Raw genomic sequence first — 22,272 nt, 5'->3', positions numbered from 1 at the left:
GTTTTAGGGGTTTGGGTTATATACATTTTTTATTATTTTAATATGTGTGTGTGTACATATATATATATATATATATATATATATATATGTATATATATATATATATATATATATATATACTGTATATAGATGTGTGTATATATATATATATATACATCTATATATATATATAGGCCCTGTGATGAAGTGGCGACTTGTACAGGGTGTACACCCCCCCTTCCGCCCGAAGGCAGCTGAGATAGGCTCCAGCACCCCCCGCGACCTCAAAAGGGACAAGCGGTAGAGAATGGATGGATGGATCTATATATATATATATATATATATATATTATATAGATGTGTGTGTGTGTATATATACATATTTTTTTTATTTAATTTTTATTTTTTTTATTTATTTAATTTTTTATTTTTATTTAATGATGTGTTTGTGTGCGTGTATAAATATATATATATATATATATATATATGTATATATATATGTATATATGTATATATATATATATATATGTATGTATGTATGTATGTATGTATGTATGTATATATATATATATATATATATATATATATATATATATATATATATATATATACATATACACACACGTAAACATACATACACACTTATGCATACATACATAAATATATATATATATATATATGCATATATATATATTTAGTCGAGGTTTCTGTGGTTTATTCGTTATACAGTGCTCAATATGATGTAGCCGGTATTGAGCTGTATATACGTAAAAAAAAAAGATATCTATATATATATATATATATATATATATATATATATATGTATATGTATATGTATGTACGTGTATATAAATGTATATATATATGTATATATATGGATATGTATATATATATGCGTATATATATATATATATATATATATATATATATATATATATATATATATATGTGTATATATATATATATATATAAATATATATATATGTGTATATATATATATATATATATATGTATATAAACTTTTTTTTTTTTTTAATCTGTCCTTTCTAATCTATTTTCTACCGCTTGTTACTCTCGGTGTCTCCTAGCCGGTCAGGCAAATCATGTTGTCTAAAAAAGCATTTTCCCATCAATAACGTGACATCATCGTGCTCCGAATATATATATGTATATATATATATATATATATATATTTAGTCGAGGTTTCTGTGGTTTATCCGCTATACAGTGCTCAATACCGGGGTGGAGCGGGACATACGCTAGGTCAGGAAAAAACACAGAGGCTATTTCATCCCAACAAGCCTGTTTCGTAGGTTTCCCTGCTCTTTGGGGGATTGTATAAAATCCCCTAAACAGCATGTGTTTTTTCCTGACCTAACTATATATATATATATATATATATATATATATATATATATATATATATATATATATATATATATATATATACGGCCCGCCCCCGGACAGATTTTCTTATCCCAATGCGGCCCCTGAGTCAAAAAATTTGCTTTAATATGATTTTTTTCTGGATTCGAACGTGCGCCTACTTTTAGTCAGAAATCCACACACCTCTTGATGACAATGGTGCTGCAAGAACTTGTTCTTGGAGTTCCACGTGAACGTCCAGTCCTTGCCGCCGAGCCACTTTGACCTCATCGTTCTGTCACGGCCGCCACGCTCTTCCTCCAGACGCCCGCAGGACCTCGGTGTCTGCAGTTCCGGGTCGGTTCCCAGCGGTCCAGTGGCGCACACACACACACACACAGCGGGGGGTAACGGCGCGTGGTGGCGCCCCAAAGATCGGTGTTCTTGGACAAATTGGAAGCGAGCGGCTCATTTACTCGCAGCCGTCACGATGGCTCTCTGCAAACAAGTGCAAAGACTCTCCAAGGGCGGTCCCGCATAAATAATGACCACCGGAGACGCGTCCAGTGCACACAAAGGTCAGCTCGGCTTCGCCGGGGGGAGGGGTGGGGGCACCTCGGGGCGGAGTCCTCCATAACCAACTCGACCGATTGCAAAGTCGGGATTATTTTTGCCTACTCTTTTGCGTGACGTCTCACTCTGACTAAAAATGTCCCCAATTACAGGCCTTCCGACCCAAACTGCAAGTTTTTTACTCCTCAGGGTGGACACTGCTAAATTTAGCTGCCGCAGGCGGCCATGTTTGATTCCTGTGTTGTGCTTCTCTGTGTTTTTTGCTTCAAAGCGCCGCGGCGCTCGTGTCAGTCGGCGCGCGCTTACATAACGGCGAGGCTTCCAGGCTTCCGCTGCGAGCGTGGGCTTGTGGGAGAACGTGGCGGTGGGAGGGAGCGGAAGAACTGAAGAGGAAGACAAAGGGACCCCCTCCGCCCACCCCCAGCCTAGTCCCCACCCCCCCCCCCCACTCATTAGCTTAAGCGCGGCGTGCATCCCGCATGATAACATTTGATGTAAAAAAAAAAAAAAAAGCGCCGCAACACGGGCGATAAAGCAAAGCTCCGCTCTTAGTTTCCCGCCATCTGTTCCACTTGGAGAGGAACTCGCCATTTCAACAACACCCCCCCCGCCTGCATCCCACCAAACCCACGGAGCAGCACGTCGCCCGCCTCCTCATTCAGAAGTGCACCTTCTCCTGGCGGACACTTTGCATAACTAAATCCAGTTCTTGATGGCGTGCGCCAAACACAATGTGACACGCCGCAATTCGAGGTCGGCGTGAAAAATGGGTTGGCGCCGCCGCGTCGCAGTAACCGCTTCCCTGCAGGAGCCGTCGTGGCGTCTTGACCGCTGTCGTTATCTCTGCGCGGCGTCTCCTCGGGTGGACTCGTCCAACGACGCAGACTTTGACCTGCGTACGAAACAAACATGGAGGATGAAAAAACATGCAAAACGAAAAAATTTTTGTCACACGCTAAACTTCACAAGCCCAGACGAGGTCTTATCCGGTCTTCTTTTGCGAATCTTCAATTTTCAGTATCACGATATCAATATGATATCGTGATACTGGAGCCTACACAGTGGCCTAGTGGTTAGAGTGTACGCCCTTAGATCGGTAGGTCGTGAGTTCAAACCCCGGCCGAGTCGTACTAAAGACTATAAAAATGGGATCCATTACCTCCCTGCTTGGCACTCAGCATCAAGGGTTGGAATTGGGGGTTAAATCACCAAAAATGATTCCCGGGCGCGGACACCGCTGCTGCTCACTGCTCCCCTCACCTCCCAGGGGTCAAATGCAGAGGATAATCTCACCACACCTAGTGTGTGTGTGACAATCATTGGTACTTTATATAACGTTATGATATCAATATCAATATGATACAGTGATACTGGAGCCTTAAGTATTGGTCCATACCATTATTGATCCGATATCAGCATGAGTCGTACATACTTTTATTGTTTTGAAGTGTGGAATGTTTGAAATTGAGAACGTTAGTTATGAAAAACACGAAACTATTTATTATCAACTATTGGGAATGGACTTTTGCTATCTTTAAATTGGAGTGGAGTGGTATTTTTTCTACTGTAATTCATGAAATAAAGCGAAGTTAAATAATGCGGACACGTTTGTTACTGGATACTTTCTCATATGCCTTGGAGACTGTGTATGTGTAAGTAACATGCACCTGTAATTGTTTGCCTCATCCCTCACTTAAAGGGCGAGTGAAGAATGCGGGATACCTGATAAGACCTGATGAGTGCAACCTCGGTGGTTTGTCCGGATGAAAGGCGAGCGTGCTGACCATTGAGCTAAAAGCAGCCGAACTCAGCAGCTAACACACCCGTGAAGTCGTCGGGGAGTAAGGTTTACTAATCCAGCCTTACTGGTTCATGTCTTCCATTACATCAGTGAGAAAGAGATGATACAGTATTATCTGTTCAATGATGTTACCTGGTGGTTGTTTGAGCACACTCCAGAATAGTCCCACTTTTTAATGCTTCAGTCACATGCAGGATTCTCACAATAATTAAGCAAAAATACAACCTTACCTGCTGTAGTAACCTATAGCCTAGCATGTTTACCTTTCTCGAATGACTTTAGTAAAATAGAAGAAATTGTGTGCTTATTGGAGAACATTTAGATCTTAACTGGCTGTCCAGCTTTGCACAAGTGAACACTGTGCAGGACTGCTTGTATCACACATGATATCACACACAAGTAAACACGCTGCAGGACTGCTTGCATCGCACATGATATCACACACAAGTAAACACGCTGTAGGACTGCTTGTATTGCACGTAATATCACACACAAGTGAACATTATCACACACAAGGAAACACGCTGCAGGACTGCTTGTATCGCGCATGATATTTCACAAATAAACACGCTGCAGGACTAATTTGTACCACACATAACTAAAGACGCCGCAGGACTGGTTCTATCCCACATGATATCACACACAAGTAAACACGATGCAGAACTGCTTGTATCGCACATGATTTCACACACAAGTAAACACGCTGCAAGACTGCTTGTATCGCACATGATATCACACACAGGTAAAAACGCTGCAGGACTGCTAGTATCCCACATGATATCACACACGGTTAAACACGATGCAGGACTGTTTGTATCGCATATGATATCTCACAAATAGACAAACTGCAGGACTGCTTGTATCGGACATGATATCACACACAAGTAAGCACACTGCAGCACTGCTTGTATTGCACATGATATCACATACAAGTAAATACGCTGCAAGACTGCTTGTATCACATATGATATTGCACACAGGTAAACACTTTGCAGAACTGCTTTTATCACACATGATATCACACAAATAAACACACTGCAGGACTGCCTGTATTGCACGTGATATCACACACAAGTAAACACGCCACAGGACTGCTTGTATCGCACATGATACCACACACAAATAAACACACTGCAGGACCGCTTGTATCGGACATTATATCGCACACAAGTAAACACGCCGCAGGACTGCTTGTATCGCAAATTATATCACACACAAGTAAGCACGCCGCAGGACTGCTTGTATTGCACATGATACCACACACAAGTAAATATGCCGAAGGACTACTTGTATTGCACATGATCTCACACACAAGTAAACACACTGCAGGACTGTTTGTATCCCACACAAGTTAACATGCCGCATGACTGCTTGTATCGCACATGATATCACACATAAGTAAACACGCTGCAGGACTGCTTTTATCGCACATGATATTGAACACAGGTAAACACTTTGCAGAACTGCTTGTATCACACATGATATCACATAAATAAACACACTGCAGGACTGCCTGTATTGCATGTGATATCACAAACAAGTGAACATTATCACACACAAGTAAACATGCTTCAGGACTACTTGTATCGCACATGATACCATACACAAGTAAAAATGCTGCAGGACTGCTAGTATCGCATATGAAATCTCACAAACACACTTCAGGACTGCTTGTATCGGACATTATATCACACACAAGTAAACACGCCGCAGGACTGCTTGTATCGCAAATGATATCGCACATAAGTAAGCACGCCGCAGGACTGCTTGTATTGCACATGATACCACACACAAGTAAACATGCTGCAGGACTGCTTGTATCGCACATGATATCACACACAAGTAAGCACGCCGCAGGACTGCTTGTATCGCACATGATACCACACACAAGTAAACACACTGCAGGACCGCTTGCATCGGACATTATATCGCACACAAGTAAACACGCAGCAGGACTGCTTGTATCGCAAATGATATCACACACAAGTAAGCACGCCACAGGACTGCTTGTATCGCACATGATACCACACACAAGGAAACACGCTGCAGGACTGCTTGTATCGCACATGATATCACACACAAGTAAACACGCCGCAGGACTGCTTGTATCGCAAATGATATCACACACAAGTAAGCACGCCGCAAGACTACTTGTATCGCACATGATACCACACACAAGTAAATATGCTACTTGTATTGCATATGATCTCACACACAAGTAAACACACTGCAGGACTGTTTGTATCACACACAAGTTAACACGCCGCATGACTTCTTGTATCGCACATGATATCACACATTTGACAAGCAAGCTATCATCCCATACGTGTTTTTTTGTTGCTATTATCGGACTGATTTCCGATATCCGTATCGTATCAGGCCCCCCCTAACTAAAGTAGTATTTGTCAAAGAAGTTAAAAAGTATATTTTCAGGTGGCTGACATTCTAATGGTTGTGTCGGCTGATGAACTTCTCTTTCATCAATCATTTGGACTTTTGCTCAAAGACGGACAAGTTGCTCTTTTAATCCCATTGAACTTGGCCCAGATGAAAAGTGCCCCGAGCTCCTCCACCAGTCCACCAGACAGCGTCGGCTTCACCTTAAACCCCCGTTTTATTATTCATGACATTTTGGGCCAATCTGCTCCATCGACCAATGAGCGGGCTTGGCCGCCGGCGGCTCCTTTCTGGACCGTGACCGAGCGCTAACTGCGTTACTTTTCATCAAATGACTGAAGTCCAAATCAAACCTGCAAGTGAAAGCGGGACTGTGGAGGAGCGTGTTAACTCTGCAACCGAACAATCGGTCACATGACCTCCTTTAAAGTAGACACAGGGGGTGGGGGCAAAGATCTCGGCAACATTGAAACCTGCAGTGATGCCACAGCCAATCGCTTCCGTCGACTACGTCCCAGTTGGCACACTTTTATACTTGCACTTAATCTTTGAGTGCACTCGTGTGGTCACACTGAAGGTGCGTTCACATCATAAAGCATCGGTTCAGCTATTTGTTGTGCTCCACCAAAGACTTTAATTATTCACAATCTTTTTGTAAGACAGGAACACATGCTTTTTAGCATACTAAATCATAAATAAACGTTAGCAAAAGTCAGCTAAAATCGAGCGAATAGAAGTTGCTCTATTCCGCCTGTAAAGCGCTCGAAAAAACCTCCATCAAGGTTTTAAATACATGCTTTAAGTAAATATATAATGTAGGAATATTCATTAAAACATGTAATATTTACGCATTTTGCCCATTTTAAGCATACTATTCATCGTATTCATTTCACACAGGCATCACAACGTTTGCTACTAATCATGGCATGGTTGACCATTTTTAGAAGCTGTATGCTAAGTAGATCCAGCTTTAGTGAAACACTAAGCATCATGTAGCAGTATTGCTAAGTGCTAAACAAAATATACAAACTATGAACATAATAAAACAATCACTTACTGTACAATGTCTGCGGTCACTGGGATGCCAACTGATGGAATGCTCATAACTTCATGTTTACACAAAGAAGTAATCATAATCCTTGCGAAAGGTTAAAAAAAAAGTATTTTCAAGAGGCATCACAAAACGTTTGCTACTACTAATCATGGCAGACTTCATGAGACACAACAAAGACTACTTTGGAATAAATGATAATCCCGAAATGTATATTTTTGAGCATGAATATAAGGAGGATGATCGACAAGTTTTAGAAGCCGTGTGCTATGTAGATCCAGCTTTAGTGAAACACTAAGCATCATGTAGCAGTATTGCTAAGTGCTAAACAAAATATACAAACTATGAACATAATAAAACAATCACTTACTGTACAATGTCTGCGGTCACTGGGATGCCAACTGATGGAATGCTCATTATTTCCCGTTTAGATAAAGAAGTAATCGTAATCCTTGCGAAAGGTTAAAAAAAAGTATTTTCAAGAGGCATCACAACGTTTGCTGCTAATCATGGCAGACTTCATGAGACACAACAAACACTACTTTGGAACAAATGATGATCCAGAAATTTTTATTTTTGAGCCTGAACATAATGAGGATGATCGACAAGTTTTAGAAACCGTGTGATAAACAGATCCAGCTTTAGTGAAACACTAAGCATCATGTAGCAGTATTGCTAAGTGCTAAACAAGATATACAAACTATGAACATCATAAAACAATCACTTACTGTACAATGTCTGCTCTCACTAGGATGCAGACTGATGGGATGGTAACATCTTCCCGTTTAAGTACCAATGATTGTCACACACACACTAGGTGTGGCAAAATTATTTAGATTAAGAAGTAATCATAATCCTTACGAAAGGTTAAAAACAAGTATTTTCCCACCAATTTCCGGGTCTAAGTTGGATGTCAAAGTCGACCAACTTCTTAGTTTATGTCAGGGATGTCAAACGTACGACCCGAGGGCCGGATCAGGCCCGCGAACAGGTTTTATCCGGCCCGCTGGATGAGTTTGCTAAGTATAAAAATTAACCTGAAATTTTTGAACGAAAGAAACTGCTGTTCTAAAGGTGTCCACTAGATGTCGCAATAGCAATTCTTTGTATCTTTGTAGACGATGCCACATATGTACAAAATAAACCACATGTTAGTGCAGCAGTCGAGGAAAATGATCAAACTACATAAATAACATCCTCTAATTTGATTTTGATATAATATTTTTATCTGGATAGGATGAAAATTAACTCCAATGTGTTGACTGATGAACATTATCACATAATTTAGTCAGAATAATATAAATAACGACAAATAAAGATGGAATATTATTAACTGCAACATGTAAGTGTAAAACAAAACCCAACAACATTATGATTTGTACATTTTCAGAATGTGCTTGTTGTATTTTTAAACAAAGAAAACAATCCGAAGTTGTCTTTATTTTTAAGTTATCGTGCTGTGATTTTACCAGTGCGGCCCACTTGGGAGTAGATTTTTCTCTGTGTGGCCACCAATCTAAAATTTGTTTGGTTTATGTGCACGGCCTTCTACTATTCGGGTGACAGGCGTGATTTATAATCTAGAATTAACTTTCTTCAACTCAGAGGCGATGCAGCAGCTCAGTATGTCAACATAGCAGAATAAACTAGTTAGCCCTCTGTGATCACAGTGCTGCTAAAACTAGTTTGTCACTAATACTTGTTTCATACGCAGGTCACGACATGTAAATGGAGCACCGTTGGCACTTTTTACAGGCGCAATAATGTACTCTCATTCGCTGCATTGTTAGCCACATCTTACATGCCGTATTTTACGAGTTAGAATGCATAAAAAGTAAAACATGTGTTCTTGCCTTACATAATAAGGATTGTGAATGAGAGGATAAAAAAAAAAAAAAGTGCTGTTCCCCTTTTAAGTAAAGTTAAAAGTGATGCCAAATGTTTGTTTATGTATTTCATGCATTATTTATGTCTATTTAACAGTCTTTTTTTGATGTAAAACTATCATTATTCAGTACAAAATGTGTTTTTTATTCGGCTTCTGTACCATTCAGTGTTACTGGAACATTCCAGAGTGAAATGCTTACAAAAAGTGAAGTGTTGTATTGCATTTGAGACCCAGCCTTCAACTTGAATGTTTCCTGGGAATAAATGTCTCCTTCACTTTCCAGCCGTGTGAAAAAAGTTCTAAAAGAGCCGAAGTCCTGTTCAACCGGTTCAGAAGTGCAGCAGGAACCGCGTGAGCAAGAACCAGCAGCCTTCCTCTGTTTGCTCCGTTTTCCCTGGAGTATTTCCAGAAGTTTATTAGGACACTGAAGACGCCCGGCTGGCTGTCTAATTAAATTTTTGTTTTATGGGAATAATTAAGAGTTTGGTTCAAAGCTTGGCGTTGTAATCCTGTTCAGCGCGGCCCAGATGAGAAGAGCTTTCTAAACCGTTGTGAAGTTGGTCCGCTTATGATTGCAAATATTAAAAATAACACTTTTGTGCTGTAAACACATCGAATATAGTTTTTGTGTTATTAACTTGTTATTATTAATTATAACCAGCTCCACCACTTTGCCCAAATCCTCCAAATGTTCCCCAATCGTTTGTGCTGCAATCAATATATTATGGTATTTATGTTATGGGGCGGTTATGAATAATAAAATGCAAGTTAAAAAAGTATAAAACGTTAACATACTAAACAAAAAATTGTGTAGCACAAACGATTGGGGAGATTTTTACATGGTTGGGGGCGTTATGATTAATGACACGTTAATTACTCACGGTGTCAAAAAAAAAAAAAGATTTCCAAATGAATTGCAATTCTTACTCATAATGAGTCTTAATCAATAAAAAAAAATTGAATAGATTTTTAAAAAAAGTATATATGTGTATAGATATATGTACATAGATGTATTTGTATATGTATATGTATGTATTTATGTATATGCATGTGTATATGTATATATGTATATACATGTGTATATATATATATATATATATATATATATATATATATATATATATATATATATATGGATATATATATATATATATATATATATATATATATATATGTGTATATATATATATATATGTATGTATATATATGTATATATGAATATGCATGTGTATATGTGTATATGTATATGCATGTGTATATGTATATGCATGTATGTATATGCATGTGTATATGTATATGTGTATGTGTATATGTATGTATGTATGTGTGTATGTATATATATATATATATATATATATATATGTATATATATATATATATACAGTATATATATACATACATATATATATATATATATATATATACACACAGTATATATATATATATACACAGTATATATACACAGTATATATATACAGTATATATATATATATATATATATATATATATATATATATATATATACACACAGTATATATATACAGTATATATACATATATATATATATATATATATATATATACATACACAGTATATACTGTATATGTATATGTATATATATATATATATATATATATATATATATATATATATATATATATATATATGCTGTATATAAAACACCATTAAAAAAATAAAAAATACTAATTAAAAATCGTTACATATACGAATCGTGATTCATTCCAAGAAAAAAAATTAAAAATTGACACCCATATGAAACAAATATTTACATTATTAAAAGATACATTATCAGATATATTGCTTGAAACAGTGAATGTTTTTGCACACATCTTCGCACATAAAACATCATGTTTGTCCGAATAAATATGATTAGAACATTTGAGCATCATCAGTAAGTGTGTTTATCCCAAATATTCCTGCTACTTCATTTTACACATTATAACATTTTTAAGTCTTTTTTTATTTAATTTTTTGACAATTCTACAATAGTAATGTACCGTGACCTAAATATTGTGATAATATCGTACCGTGAGATTTTGATATCGTTACATCCTTAGTTAATTGCATTAAAAAAAATATAATAGACCAAATAATTCAGCACAACAAACATAGCACAAATGACATGGTTGGGGAGGTTGGTTATGAATAATAAAACATTAATTACATATTGTTACGGTATGTACAGGAGAAGGAAATGCCATAGACAGCAGGGACGTCGTTTAGCTCTATATTTATTATTTAATACTATATATAACAAGGGAATGGAGTGTGACTTATCCAGAATATGTGTGGTGTGCGACTATGTGTATAAATTACCTGTAGTGTGTTACCAGTAGTGTTGAGCGAGAGGCGGAAGTCCAAGAGGGGCAAGGCTTGCTCGGAGGTCTGTGAGAAGGCAGGAAGTCGGGGGCAATAGAGAGGCGTCAAAGTCTGTGTCCAGGCGGGAGGTCGAGATCCAAAAGGGGCAGCCAGAGAACCAGAGGGGAACACAGTGAGACGAGACACACAACTCGTAACGCGGGAACGGAGGAATGCTGCTGGAAGACGACAAGGGGGGCACGAGACCAATCAACACGGACGGGGAGAAACACAGAGAGAGAGAGTGTGCATATAGCTTGGAGAATTCCGGCTTACTGTACCGGAACAGGCCGCTACGTTCTGGCACAGGATAGCAGGTTGCGCTGGCTTAAGAAGGCAGGAGAGCTCATCAGCGACAGGTGTGTAGATTGCTGATTGGCGATTGAATGTAGCTGCTTGCTGCATTCAATCCAAGCGCGCACTGGCGTGCTCTTGGAGGTGCGCCCAGCGCAGCGCACAGATGAATGTGCACTGGGGACACAAATTATAGTTGGAAAAACATTTATGCAGCACAATCCAGCACAACCAATGGGACATGTTGAAGTGGCTTGTTAGAATAATAACACATTGATTACACGTTACTAATATAACATAAATAACAAAAAAAACAAAGACAATAAAATTGTGCATTATAGATTTAGCACAAACTACGGTTGTACGGTACACCAGTATTAGTATAGTACCCCGATACTAATGAATTACTTTTGGTACTATACCGCCTCTGAAATGAACCGGTCCAAATTAGTGGTATCATCCAAAACTAATGTAAAGTATCAGAACAACAGAAGAATAAGTGATTATTACATTTTAACAGAAGTGTGGATAGAACATGTTAAAAGAGAAAGTAAGCAGATATTAACAGTAAATGAACGAGTAGATACATAATTCATTTTCTACCACTCTACCATTTTCTACCACTCGGGACACGCCCATCCAGAGACGCGCCGTGCGCGTCGCCGCCCTGCAGCAGCCACCAGCTGTAATCATTTACCGGCAATCAGCACACCTGCCTGTAATGAAGGAGCTGCCTTCATAAGCCTTGACAACTTGGCATGCCGGCGCCGGAATATAATCTTCTGTTGGTGTTCATTCCCTGTGTGCATCCCCGAGTCAAGCTGTGCGTCTTGTGCTCCCGGATCTTCCCTGCCTCCCCTGCGCTTCCTGGTTCTCGACTCCTCGCTCGCCCCCGGACTACGATGACTCGCTCCTGCCTCTCGACCACGCTTCCGCCCTTGGACATCTCTGCCTGCCTTGCCCTTGTCGAACAGCAGCTCCTCCCAACACGCACCTCCAACATTTACGGTAAAACGCTCCAGTTAAATACTACACATAGTCTTACACCATACACACTCTTGGATTTTGTCACACTCCATTTCCTTAGTTCGTATATTTAGTATTGTTTGGTTATTATTATATAATACATTATTGAACATTACTGGCCTCTGGTGTCAGTTGCCGTCATCTTCCCCTCCAAACCATAACACAAACTTGCTATAAGAAACATGTTTAATGTTCACTAAGAGTTTTTGTTAAAATAAAGCCAATAATGCAATTTTTTTGTGGTCCCCTTTATTAAAGGGGAACATTTTCACCAGACCTATGTAAGCGTCAATATATACCTTGATGTTGCAGAAAAAAGACCATATATTTTTTTAACCGATTTCCGAACTCTAAATGGGTGAATTTTGGCGAATTAAACGCCTTTCTAATATTCGCTCTCGGAGCGATGACGTCACAACGTGACGTCGCATCGGGAAGCAATCCGCCATTTTCTCAAACACCGAGTCAAATCAGCTCTGTTATTTTCCGTTTTTTCGACTGTTTTCCGTACCTTGGAGACATCATGCCTCGTCGGTGTGTTGTCGGAGGGTGTAACAACACGAACAGGGACGGATTCAAGTTGCACCAGTGGCCCAAAGATGCGAAAGTGGCAAGAAATTGGACGTTTGTTCCGCACACTTTACCGACGAAAGCTATGCTACGACAGAGATGGCAAGAATGTGTGGATATCCTGCGACACTCAAAGCAGATGCATTTCCAACGATAAAGTCAAAGAAATCTGCCGCCAGACCCCCATTGAATCTGCCCGAGTGTGTGAGCAATTCAGGGACAAAGGACCTCGGTAGCACGGCAAGCAATGGCGGCAGTTTGTTCCCGAAGACGAGCGAGCTAAACCCCCTGGATGTCTTGGCTCACACCGTCCCGAAGATGATCAAGAGAAGAATATCGACCCTAGCTTCCCTGGCCTGCTGACATGAGGGTATGTCTACAGAATATATTAATTGATGAAAATTGGGCTGTCTGCACTCTCAAAGTGCATGTTGTTGCCAAATGTATTTCATATGCTGTAAGCCTAGTTCATAGTTGTTAGTTTCCTTTAATGCCAAACAAACACATACCAATTGTTTTGGTTAGAAGGCGATCGCCGAATTCGTCCTCGCTTTCTCCCGTGTCGCTGGCTGTCGTGTCGTTTTCGTCGGTTTCGCTTGCATACGGTTCAAACCGATATGGCTCAATAGCTTCAGTTTCTTCTTCAATTTCGTTTTCGCTACCTGCCTCCACACTACAACCATCCGTTTCAATACATTCGTAATCTGTTGAATCGCTTAAGCCGCTGAAATCCGAGTCTGAATCCGAGCTAATGTCGCTATAGCTTGCTGTTCTTTCCGCCATGTTTGTTTGTGTTGGCTTCACCATGTGACGTCACAGGAAAATGGACGGGTGGTTAAAATCAGGCACTTTGAAGCTTTTTTTAGGGATATTGCGTGATGGGTAAAATTTTTAAAAAAACTTCGAAAAATATAATAAGCCACTGGGAACTGATTTTTAATGGTTTTAACAATTCTGAAATTGTGATAATGTTCCCCTTTAAGAGAAGTACCGAAAAGTATTGAACTAATTTTGGTACCGGTACCAAATTATTGGTATCGGGAACACACTCGCACAAACTAATGCGACTAGTTTGGAGTTGGGCGGCCTGGATGACATCACTAGTCAGCAACTGTGTTTTAGAATAACTTAAAAAACGTAATGGCACAAACGAACGGCAATGTTATTTGAATATTTGCAACAACTTCACTTTGAAATGTGCAGATGGAGCGAGCGTCTGCAGGCTGGTTCTGGTTCAGATGGTGTCACCTTTCCCCTCCAAAATGTGACCTTGAGGTGACCCGGATCATTCCTTGCCGTTAGTAGCGTGCGGGAAAGTGCCAAGGCGCTAACGAGCTCCTTCGAACCGGTGCTTCCCTCTTGCATCATCTCCGAGTGGCTTCCCCCGACCTAGCCCCCTCTTCTTCAGCTCACGCAACACCGCGTGTCACTCCCATGTTTCCGGGCGAGCGTGACGCGACCGTTAGCCGTCAGCGTCCGCTTTTGACACTCCGCCGCGGTACGACGTATGCAGATTTGGAGCACGTGAGCGGTGGTGGCGTGATCCCCGGGTCTCCAGGGGGAGCCCCTCGCGTGTCAGAATGTGCTGTTGCAGGATCTTCCTGATGAAGTCATTAACAAATCATTAAGAAGCCATTAAGAGCCATTAAGTCGGCGAGGTGGCGCTCGCATGCGTGTGCCGCCGAGCGCCAGGCGTCAGGAAAACTTGTTAATCACACAGTTTATTCGCTCCCCCAGCGTGCGACTGTAAATACTACGACTGTGTGTTGTTGTTCACGCCGCATCCTAATGAAAGTCTGTATTAGCTGCTCGCGTCTCTGGAGGACCACGACTAATACTAATACCTGCTCGCCTTTGCTGCTGTAAACAACCTCAGTCAGCCAGCTGCCTCCTTCAAATCCTCTTTCCCTTTCACACACACACACACACACACACACACACACACACACACACACACACACACACACACACGCACACACACACGCACTCACCTACAATAAGCTCTGTTTTTCTAGCTGATGGCCCGCCCGCCACTCGGCCACAGGTCACTCCGACGAGGGCGCCCTGTGGAAAGGCTCTGAAGGGCTCTTATCGTAAGTCATTAGGCATTAGGTCTAATTATCTCTGCGCGCTCAATCTGCGCTCCAGCAAAGCCTGGGAGGCAGCAGACTATCTGCTCGCTGGATGCCGCCTCAAGCCGCTATCGGCTGCAGCCGGCGCCCTCTGGGAGCCTCCAATCTGCAGGCCTAACTTCTGGTGGACTTCTTGTACAACCCGGCAGGCTTAAGACATTGATACGATGTTGATTATACGTACTTGTCCTTTAAAACTGACTTCTAAACATTGTTGCAAAGTAGTTGTATTTGTAAATTGAGACAACGTTGATGTCTAAAGTTGCATCCACGTTGTTGGTTGGGAAATGACCAAATTTCAATGGTCAAATCAACGTCAGAACACAACATTGATTAAACGTCGTCAAAAAGCATGTTGTTTCAACGTTGTATTTGTGTTGCAAATTACTGGTTGGAAAATGACCACATTTCAACGGTCAAATCAACATCAGAGCCCAACATTGATTAAACGTCGTCAAAAAGCATGTTGTTTCAACGTTGCATTTGTGTTTTAGAATATTGGTTGGAAAATGACCAAATGGTCAAATCTACGTCAGAACCCAACATTGATTAAACGTCGTCAAAAAGCATGTTGTTTCAACGTTGCATTTGTGTTTTAGAATATTGTTTGGGAAATGACCAAATGGTCAAATCTACGTCAGAACCCAACATTGATTAAACGTCGTTAAAAAGCATGTTGTTTCAATGTTGTATTTGTGTTGTTTGTAGAATGCTGGTTGGAAAATGACCAAAATTCAACGGTCAAATCAACGTCACCACCTGACATTGAATAAACATCGTCAAAAAGCATGTTGTTTCAACATGATATTTGTGTTGTAAATTACTGGTTGGGAAATGACCAAATTTCAATGGTCAAATCAACGTCAGAACCCAACATTGATTAAACGTCGTCAAAAAGCATGTTGTTTCAACGTTGCATTTGTGTTTTAGAATATTGGTTGGGAAATGACCAAATGGTCAAATCTACGTCAGAACCCAACATTGATTAAACGTCGTTAAAAAGCATGTTGTTTCAATGTTGTATTTGTGTTGTTTGTAGAATGCTGGTTGGAAAATGACCAAAATTCAACGGTCAAATCAACGTCACCACCTGACATTGATTATACGTCGTCAAAATGCATGTTGTTTCAACGTTGTATTTGTGTTGCAAATTACTGGTTGGAAAATGACCACATTTCAACGGTCAAATCAACGTCAGAACCCAACATTGATTAAACGTCGTCAAAAAGCATGTTGTTTCAACGTTGCATTTGTGTTTGAGAATATTGGTTGGGAAATGACCAAATTGTCAAATCTACGTCAGAACCCTACATTGATAAAACGTCCTTAAAAAGCATGTTGTTTCAATGTTGTATTTGTGTTGTTTGTAGCATACTGGTTGGGAAATGACCAAAATTCAACGGTCAAATCAACGTCACCACCTGACATTGAATAAACATCGTCAAAAAGCATGTTGTTTCAACGTTGTATTTGTGTTGTAAATTATTGGTTGGAAAATTACTACATTTCAACGGTCAAATCAACGTCAGAACCCAACATTGATTAAACATCGTCAAAAAGCATGTTGTTTCAACGTTGTATTTGTGTTGTAAATTACTGGTTGGAAAATTACCACATTTCAACGGTCAAATCAACGTCAGAACCCAACATTGATGAAACATCGTCAAAAAGCATGTTGTTTTAACGTTGCATTTGTGTTTGAGAATATTGGTTGGGAAATGACCAAATGGTCAAATCTACGTCAGAACCCAACATTGATTAATTGTCGTCAAAAAGCATGTTGTTTCAGCGTTACATTTGTGTTTTAGAATATTGGTTGGGAAATGACCAAATGGTCAAATATACGTCAGAACCCTACATTGATTAAACGTCCTTAAAAAGCATGTTGTTTCAATGTTGTATTTGTGTTGTTTGTAGCATACTGATTGGGAAATGTCCAAAATTCAACAGTCAAATCAACGTCACCACCTGACATTGAATAAACATCGTCAAAAAGAATGTTGTTTCAACGTTGTATTTGTGTTGTAAATTACTGGTTCTAAAATTACTACATTTCAACGGTCAAATCAACGTCAGAACCCAACATTGATTAAACATCGTCAAAAAGTATGTTGTTTCAACGTTGTATTTGTGTTGTAAATTACTGGTTGGAAAATTACCACATTTCAATGGTCAAATCAACGTCAGAACCCAACATTGATTAAACATCGTCAAAAAGCATGTTGTTTCAACGTTGCATTTGTGTTGTAGAATATTGGTTGGGCAATGACCAAATTTCAATGGTCAAATCTACGTCGGAGCCCGACATTGATTAAACGTCGTTAAAAAGCATGTTGTTTCAATGTTGTATTTGTGTTGTAAATTACTGGTTGGGAAATGACCAAATTTCAATGGTCAAATCAACATCAGAAACTAACATTGATTAACCGTCATCAAAAAGCATGTTGTTTCAACGTTGTATTTGTGCTGTAGAATATTGGTTGGAAAATGACCAAATTTCAATGGTCAAATCTACATCAGAACCCAACAGTGATTAAACCTCGTCAAAAAGCACGTTGTTTCAACGTTGCATTTGTATTGTAGAATATTGGTTGGGAAATGACCAAATTTTAATGGTCAAATCAACGTCACAACCCAACATTGATTAAACGTCGTCAAAAAGAATGTTGTTTCACGCTGTATTTGTGTTGTAAATTACTGGTTGGAAAATTACCACATTTCAACGGTCAAATCAACGTCAGAACCCAACATTGATTAAACATCGTAAAAAAGCATGTTGTTTCAACGTTGCACTTGTGTTGTAGAATATTGGTTGGGAAATGACCAAATTTCAATGGTCAAATCAACGTCACAACCCAACATTGATTAAACGTCGTCAAAAAGAATGTTGTTTCAATGCTGTATTTGTGTTGTAAATTACTGGTTGGAAAATTACCACATTTCAACGGTCAAATCAACGTCAGAACCCAACATTGATTAAACATCGTCAAAAAGCATGTTGTTTCAACGTTATGTTTGTGTTGTAAATTACTGGTTGGGAAATTACCACATTTCAATGGTCAAATGAACATCAGAACCCAACATTGATTAAACATCGTCAAAAAGCATGTTGTTTCAACGTTGCATTTGTGTTTTAGAATACTGGTTGGGAAATGACCAAATTTCAATGGTCAAATCAACATCAGAACCCAACAGTGATTAAACGTTGTCAAAAAGCATGTTGTTTCAACGTTGCACTTTTGTTGTAGAATGTTGGTTGGGAAATGACCGAAATTCAACGGTCAAATCAACATCAGAACCCAACATTAAATTAACGTCGTCAAAAAGCATGTTGTTTCAATGTTGCATTTGTGTTGTAGAATTTTGGTTTGGAAATGACCAAATTTCAATGGTCAAATCAACGTCACAACCCAACATTGATTAAACGTTGTCAAAAAGCATGTTGTTTCAATGTTGTATTTGTGTTGTAGAATACTGGTTGGGAAATGACCACATTTCAATGGTCAAATCAACGTCATAACCTGATGTTAAATAATGGTAAATGGTAAATGGGTTATACTTGTATAGCGCTTTTCTACCTTCAAGGTACTCAAAGCGCTCTGACACTATTTCCACATTCACCCATTCACACACACACATTAACATTCACATTCACACACTGATGGCGGGGGCTGCCATGCAAGGCCCTAACCACGACCCATCAGGAGCAAGGGTGAAGTGTCTTGCTCAAGGACACAACGGACGTGACTAGGTTGGTAGAAGCTGGGGATTGAACCAGGAACCCTCAGGTTGCTGGCACGGCCACTCTCCCAACCTCGCCACGCCATCGTCAATAAACGTCAAAAAGCATGTTTCAGCGTTGCACTTGCGTTGTAGAATTTTGGTTGGGAAATGACCAAATTTCAACAGTCAAATCAACGTCACAACCCAACATTGATTAAGCGTCGTCAAAAAGCATGTTGTTTCAACATTGCATTTGTGTTGGAAAATTTTGGTGGGGAAGGGACCAAAATTCAATGGTCAAATCAATGTCAAAATCCAATATTGAATAAACGTTGTCAAAAAGCATGTTGTTTCAACGTTGTATTTGTGTTGTAAATTATTGGTTGGAAAATTACTACATTTCAATGGTCAAATAACGTCACAACCCAACATTGAATAAATGTTGTCAAAAAGCATGTTGTTTCAACGTTGTATTTGTGTTGTAGAATATTGGTTGGGAAATGTCCAAAATTCAATGGTCAAATAAACGTTAGAACCCAACATTGATTAAATGTCTTGTGCCTGCTTTGAAAGGTGAAGAAGTCATGCATGACCAGTAGGAGTGTCAAAAAAAATATTTTTATACAATACATTCATGTATTAAATGTTATTAAAAATGATTGACTTTGATTTGAGAATCGTTTTGAATCGAGAATCAATTCTGAATCAAATCATAACCTCTAAGAATCCAATTGAATCGAAGCGTGTGGTGACCGAAAATTCACAGCCCTAATAAGTGTTGGGGAAGTCAAATGTAATGTAGATAATTATTATTAATGAATTGTTTGTGCTATGGCGCCACCTTTTGGCCGAGTTTGCCCACTGCAAGTGCTGCAGTGTCCATCTGTGTGGAGCTTTGAACCTGAAGTTACAAGTGCCTTTCCGTCTCCTAGCCATACATAACGTTTCTACACTAATGGATTCCTCATTCATCACTCTAAGCAACATTTTTAAGTGTTACAATATGACTAAAATGATTCTTACGTACTAAACCGCCCCATGTGTGATGTCTGTAGGAGTGTTTTCATGCATATTTGTACATGCTATCGTGATATAATCAAGCTAGCGTTGGTAGCATTGCTAACACGTCTGCAAGTGTCTGTTGATTTTATTAACTTGCAATGGCATTATTTTTGTATTGTTTCAGTTTCACAAAATCCTCAGTAAATTCACCAAAATGTCACCGTGGAGTTATTGAGCTGATTGGAGAGCTAGCTTGCGTAGCTAGTGGGTCCATGACGATGACTTCCGTTTTGTTTGATCAGCCGTTTTACTGCCGTGTAAAAGAAACCATTTGGAAACATTTAACGTACGTAAATAAATATTTACAAATATTCCTGCGTAAATGACTCATTTCACAACTTATATATCTGCAGCTTATAGTAATAACTATAACTAATATATATGGGGAAAAAAGTGTATGTCCAAACTTTTGCTGGTGCGGCTTATAAACCGGTGCACTCCATAAGTCAAGAAAATACGGTAATTATTATGTTGGAATTTTTCCTCTTAAAGAACAGTCCAAAAAAAACCACTGTCTTTCAAGTAATTATTTTGGGATCCCAAATAAACATCAGAGTATGGAGGGGAAAAGTTTACGCTGCTACAGAGAGAAAGAAGGCAAAGAAGAAGAAGTGAGAGAGAATGAGAATAAGTCTTCAAGATGTTTATATCTGCTTTAAGAAATGTGAGGAGGGATTGAAGCGAAACTTTCGGTCTCCTGAGAAGGGGTAAAAGAGGGAGGACGATGAGCAAAACGCACTGATTGTGATACTAGTACAACCAGGAATGGTTTGATGAAACATTGGACAAGCTTTCACAATCACAAAAAGACAAGAAGAGTAACCTTTGACCAAAAGACAAATACAATAAAAGTTACTAATCTTCCAACATCACAGCAATGTTTGTCTTATACTTGGAGAAAGTGGGGGTTAGGTTGTAAGAAGTACCGAATAGAGACATCCCCAGCAAGCCCCAAGAATATGTAAAGGCCATGAAAGTGTCTTATCTTTGACAAAGCAAAGAAACACTACACAAACACTTGGACTACAATTTTAGTTAAGACAAGAAATTACTCAAATATTAATTTTGCCATGATATTAACTACTAAGGAAAGTAATTAATGAGTTCCCTACAAAAGTAAAAGTTCAAATTTCTGACATATGAAGTTGAGAGACGTTTCATGAGAGCAGAGTGTGTGTATGCGCCTTTTAAAGGTGGTGCTTGTTGCCAAGTGACGTGTGACGTCAGCAACAGCGCAGCATTTTAGCCCAGCTGTGATTGTTATCTTAGTAGCGGCAGTTTGCCTGCTGCAACGGCAGCTGTGTTAAACATTTTCACTGGATTGTGTTAGCGCTCGTTAATAAAGAGATTGAATTTGCTTCCATGGCTGTAGCCTCCTTGGTATTGTACAATTACAAGCTTGTCACTTCAATCATTGATTTGTTGTTCAGTATTCCCTCGTAGTAGCATTAGAAGTGTGTTTGTGTGCGTGTACATACATGTGTTGTTTGCTGTGTGATGTTGCCTTTTCCCATTTGATAGCAAGTTCATTTTAGCGTGGGGGTGGTGGTTGTTTTTATTAGTAAAAAGTTATTTCCTGCATTGAACTTGCTGTGCTTCTGACACTGTCTTGTTGACATACAACCACATTAAAAAGTAGCGTACATATCGGTAACGGCGTTGTAATGTACATAAACGTAATTAGATTGCTCGTTCCTAGTAAAAGTAACGGCGTTAGTAATGCTGTTACAATGTAAGATCATTTTTTCCTAACTTTGCATGACACTGGAACGATGTGGAGTATTTAGCTGCGTAATCTCACATCCCGTGGTAGCTGTCCAGCTTTGCATAAGTAGCCCCTGCAAGACAACTTATATCGCACATGATATCACACACAGATAAACACGCTGCAGGACTGATTGTATCGCACATGATATCACAGACAAGTTAACACCCTGCAGGACTGATTGCATTGCACATGATATCACACACACAAGTAAACACGCTGCAGGACTGCTTGTATCGCAAATGATATCACAGGCAAGTAAACACTT

General features: G+C 39.3%; 1 protein-coding gene across 1 annotated transcript in view; it reads left to right on the top strand.

The window, feature by feature from the left end:
• LOC133620178 (RNA binding protein fox-1 homolog 3-like) overlaps positions 1-22,272 on the top strand; it is a 1,135,173-nt gene that overhangs the window by 180,341 nt on the left and 932,560 nt on the right. The window lies entirely within an intron of this gene.

Source organism: Nerophis lumbriciformis, linkage group LG24 (genome assembly GCF_033978685.3).
Source record: "Nerophis lumbriciformis linkage group LG24, RoL_Nlum_v2.1, whole genome shotgun sequence".
NCBI classification, from domain to species: domain Eukaryota; kingdom Metazoa; phylum Chordata; class Actinopteri; order Syngnathiformes; family Syngnathidae; genus Nerophis; species Nerophis lumbriciformis.
This window is presented reverse-complemented; position numbering and strand designations above follow the sequence as displayed.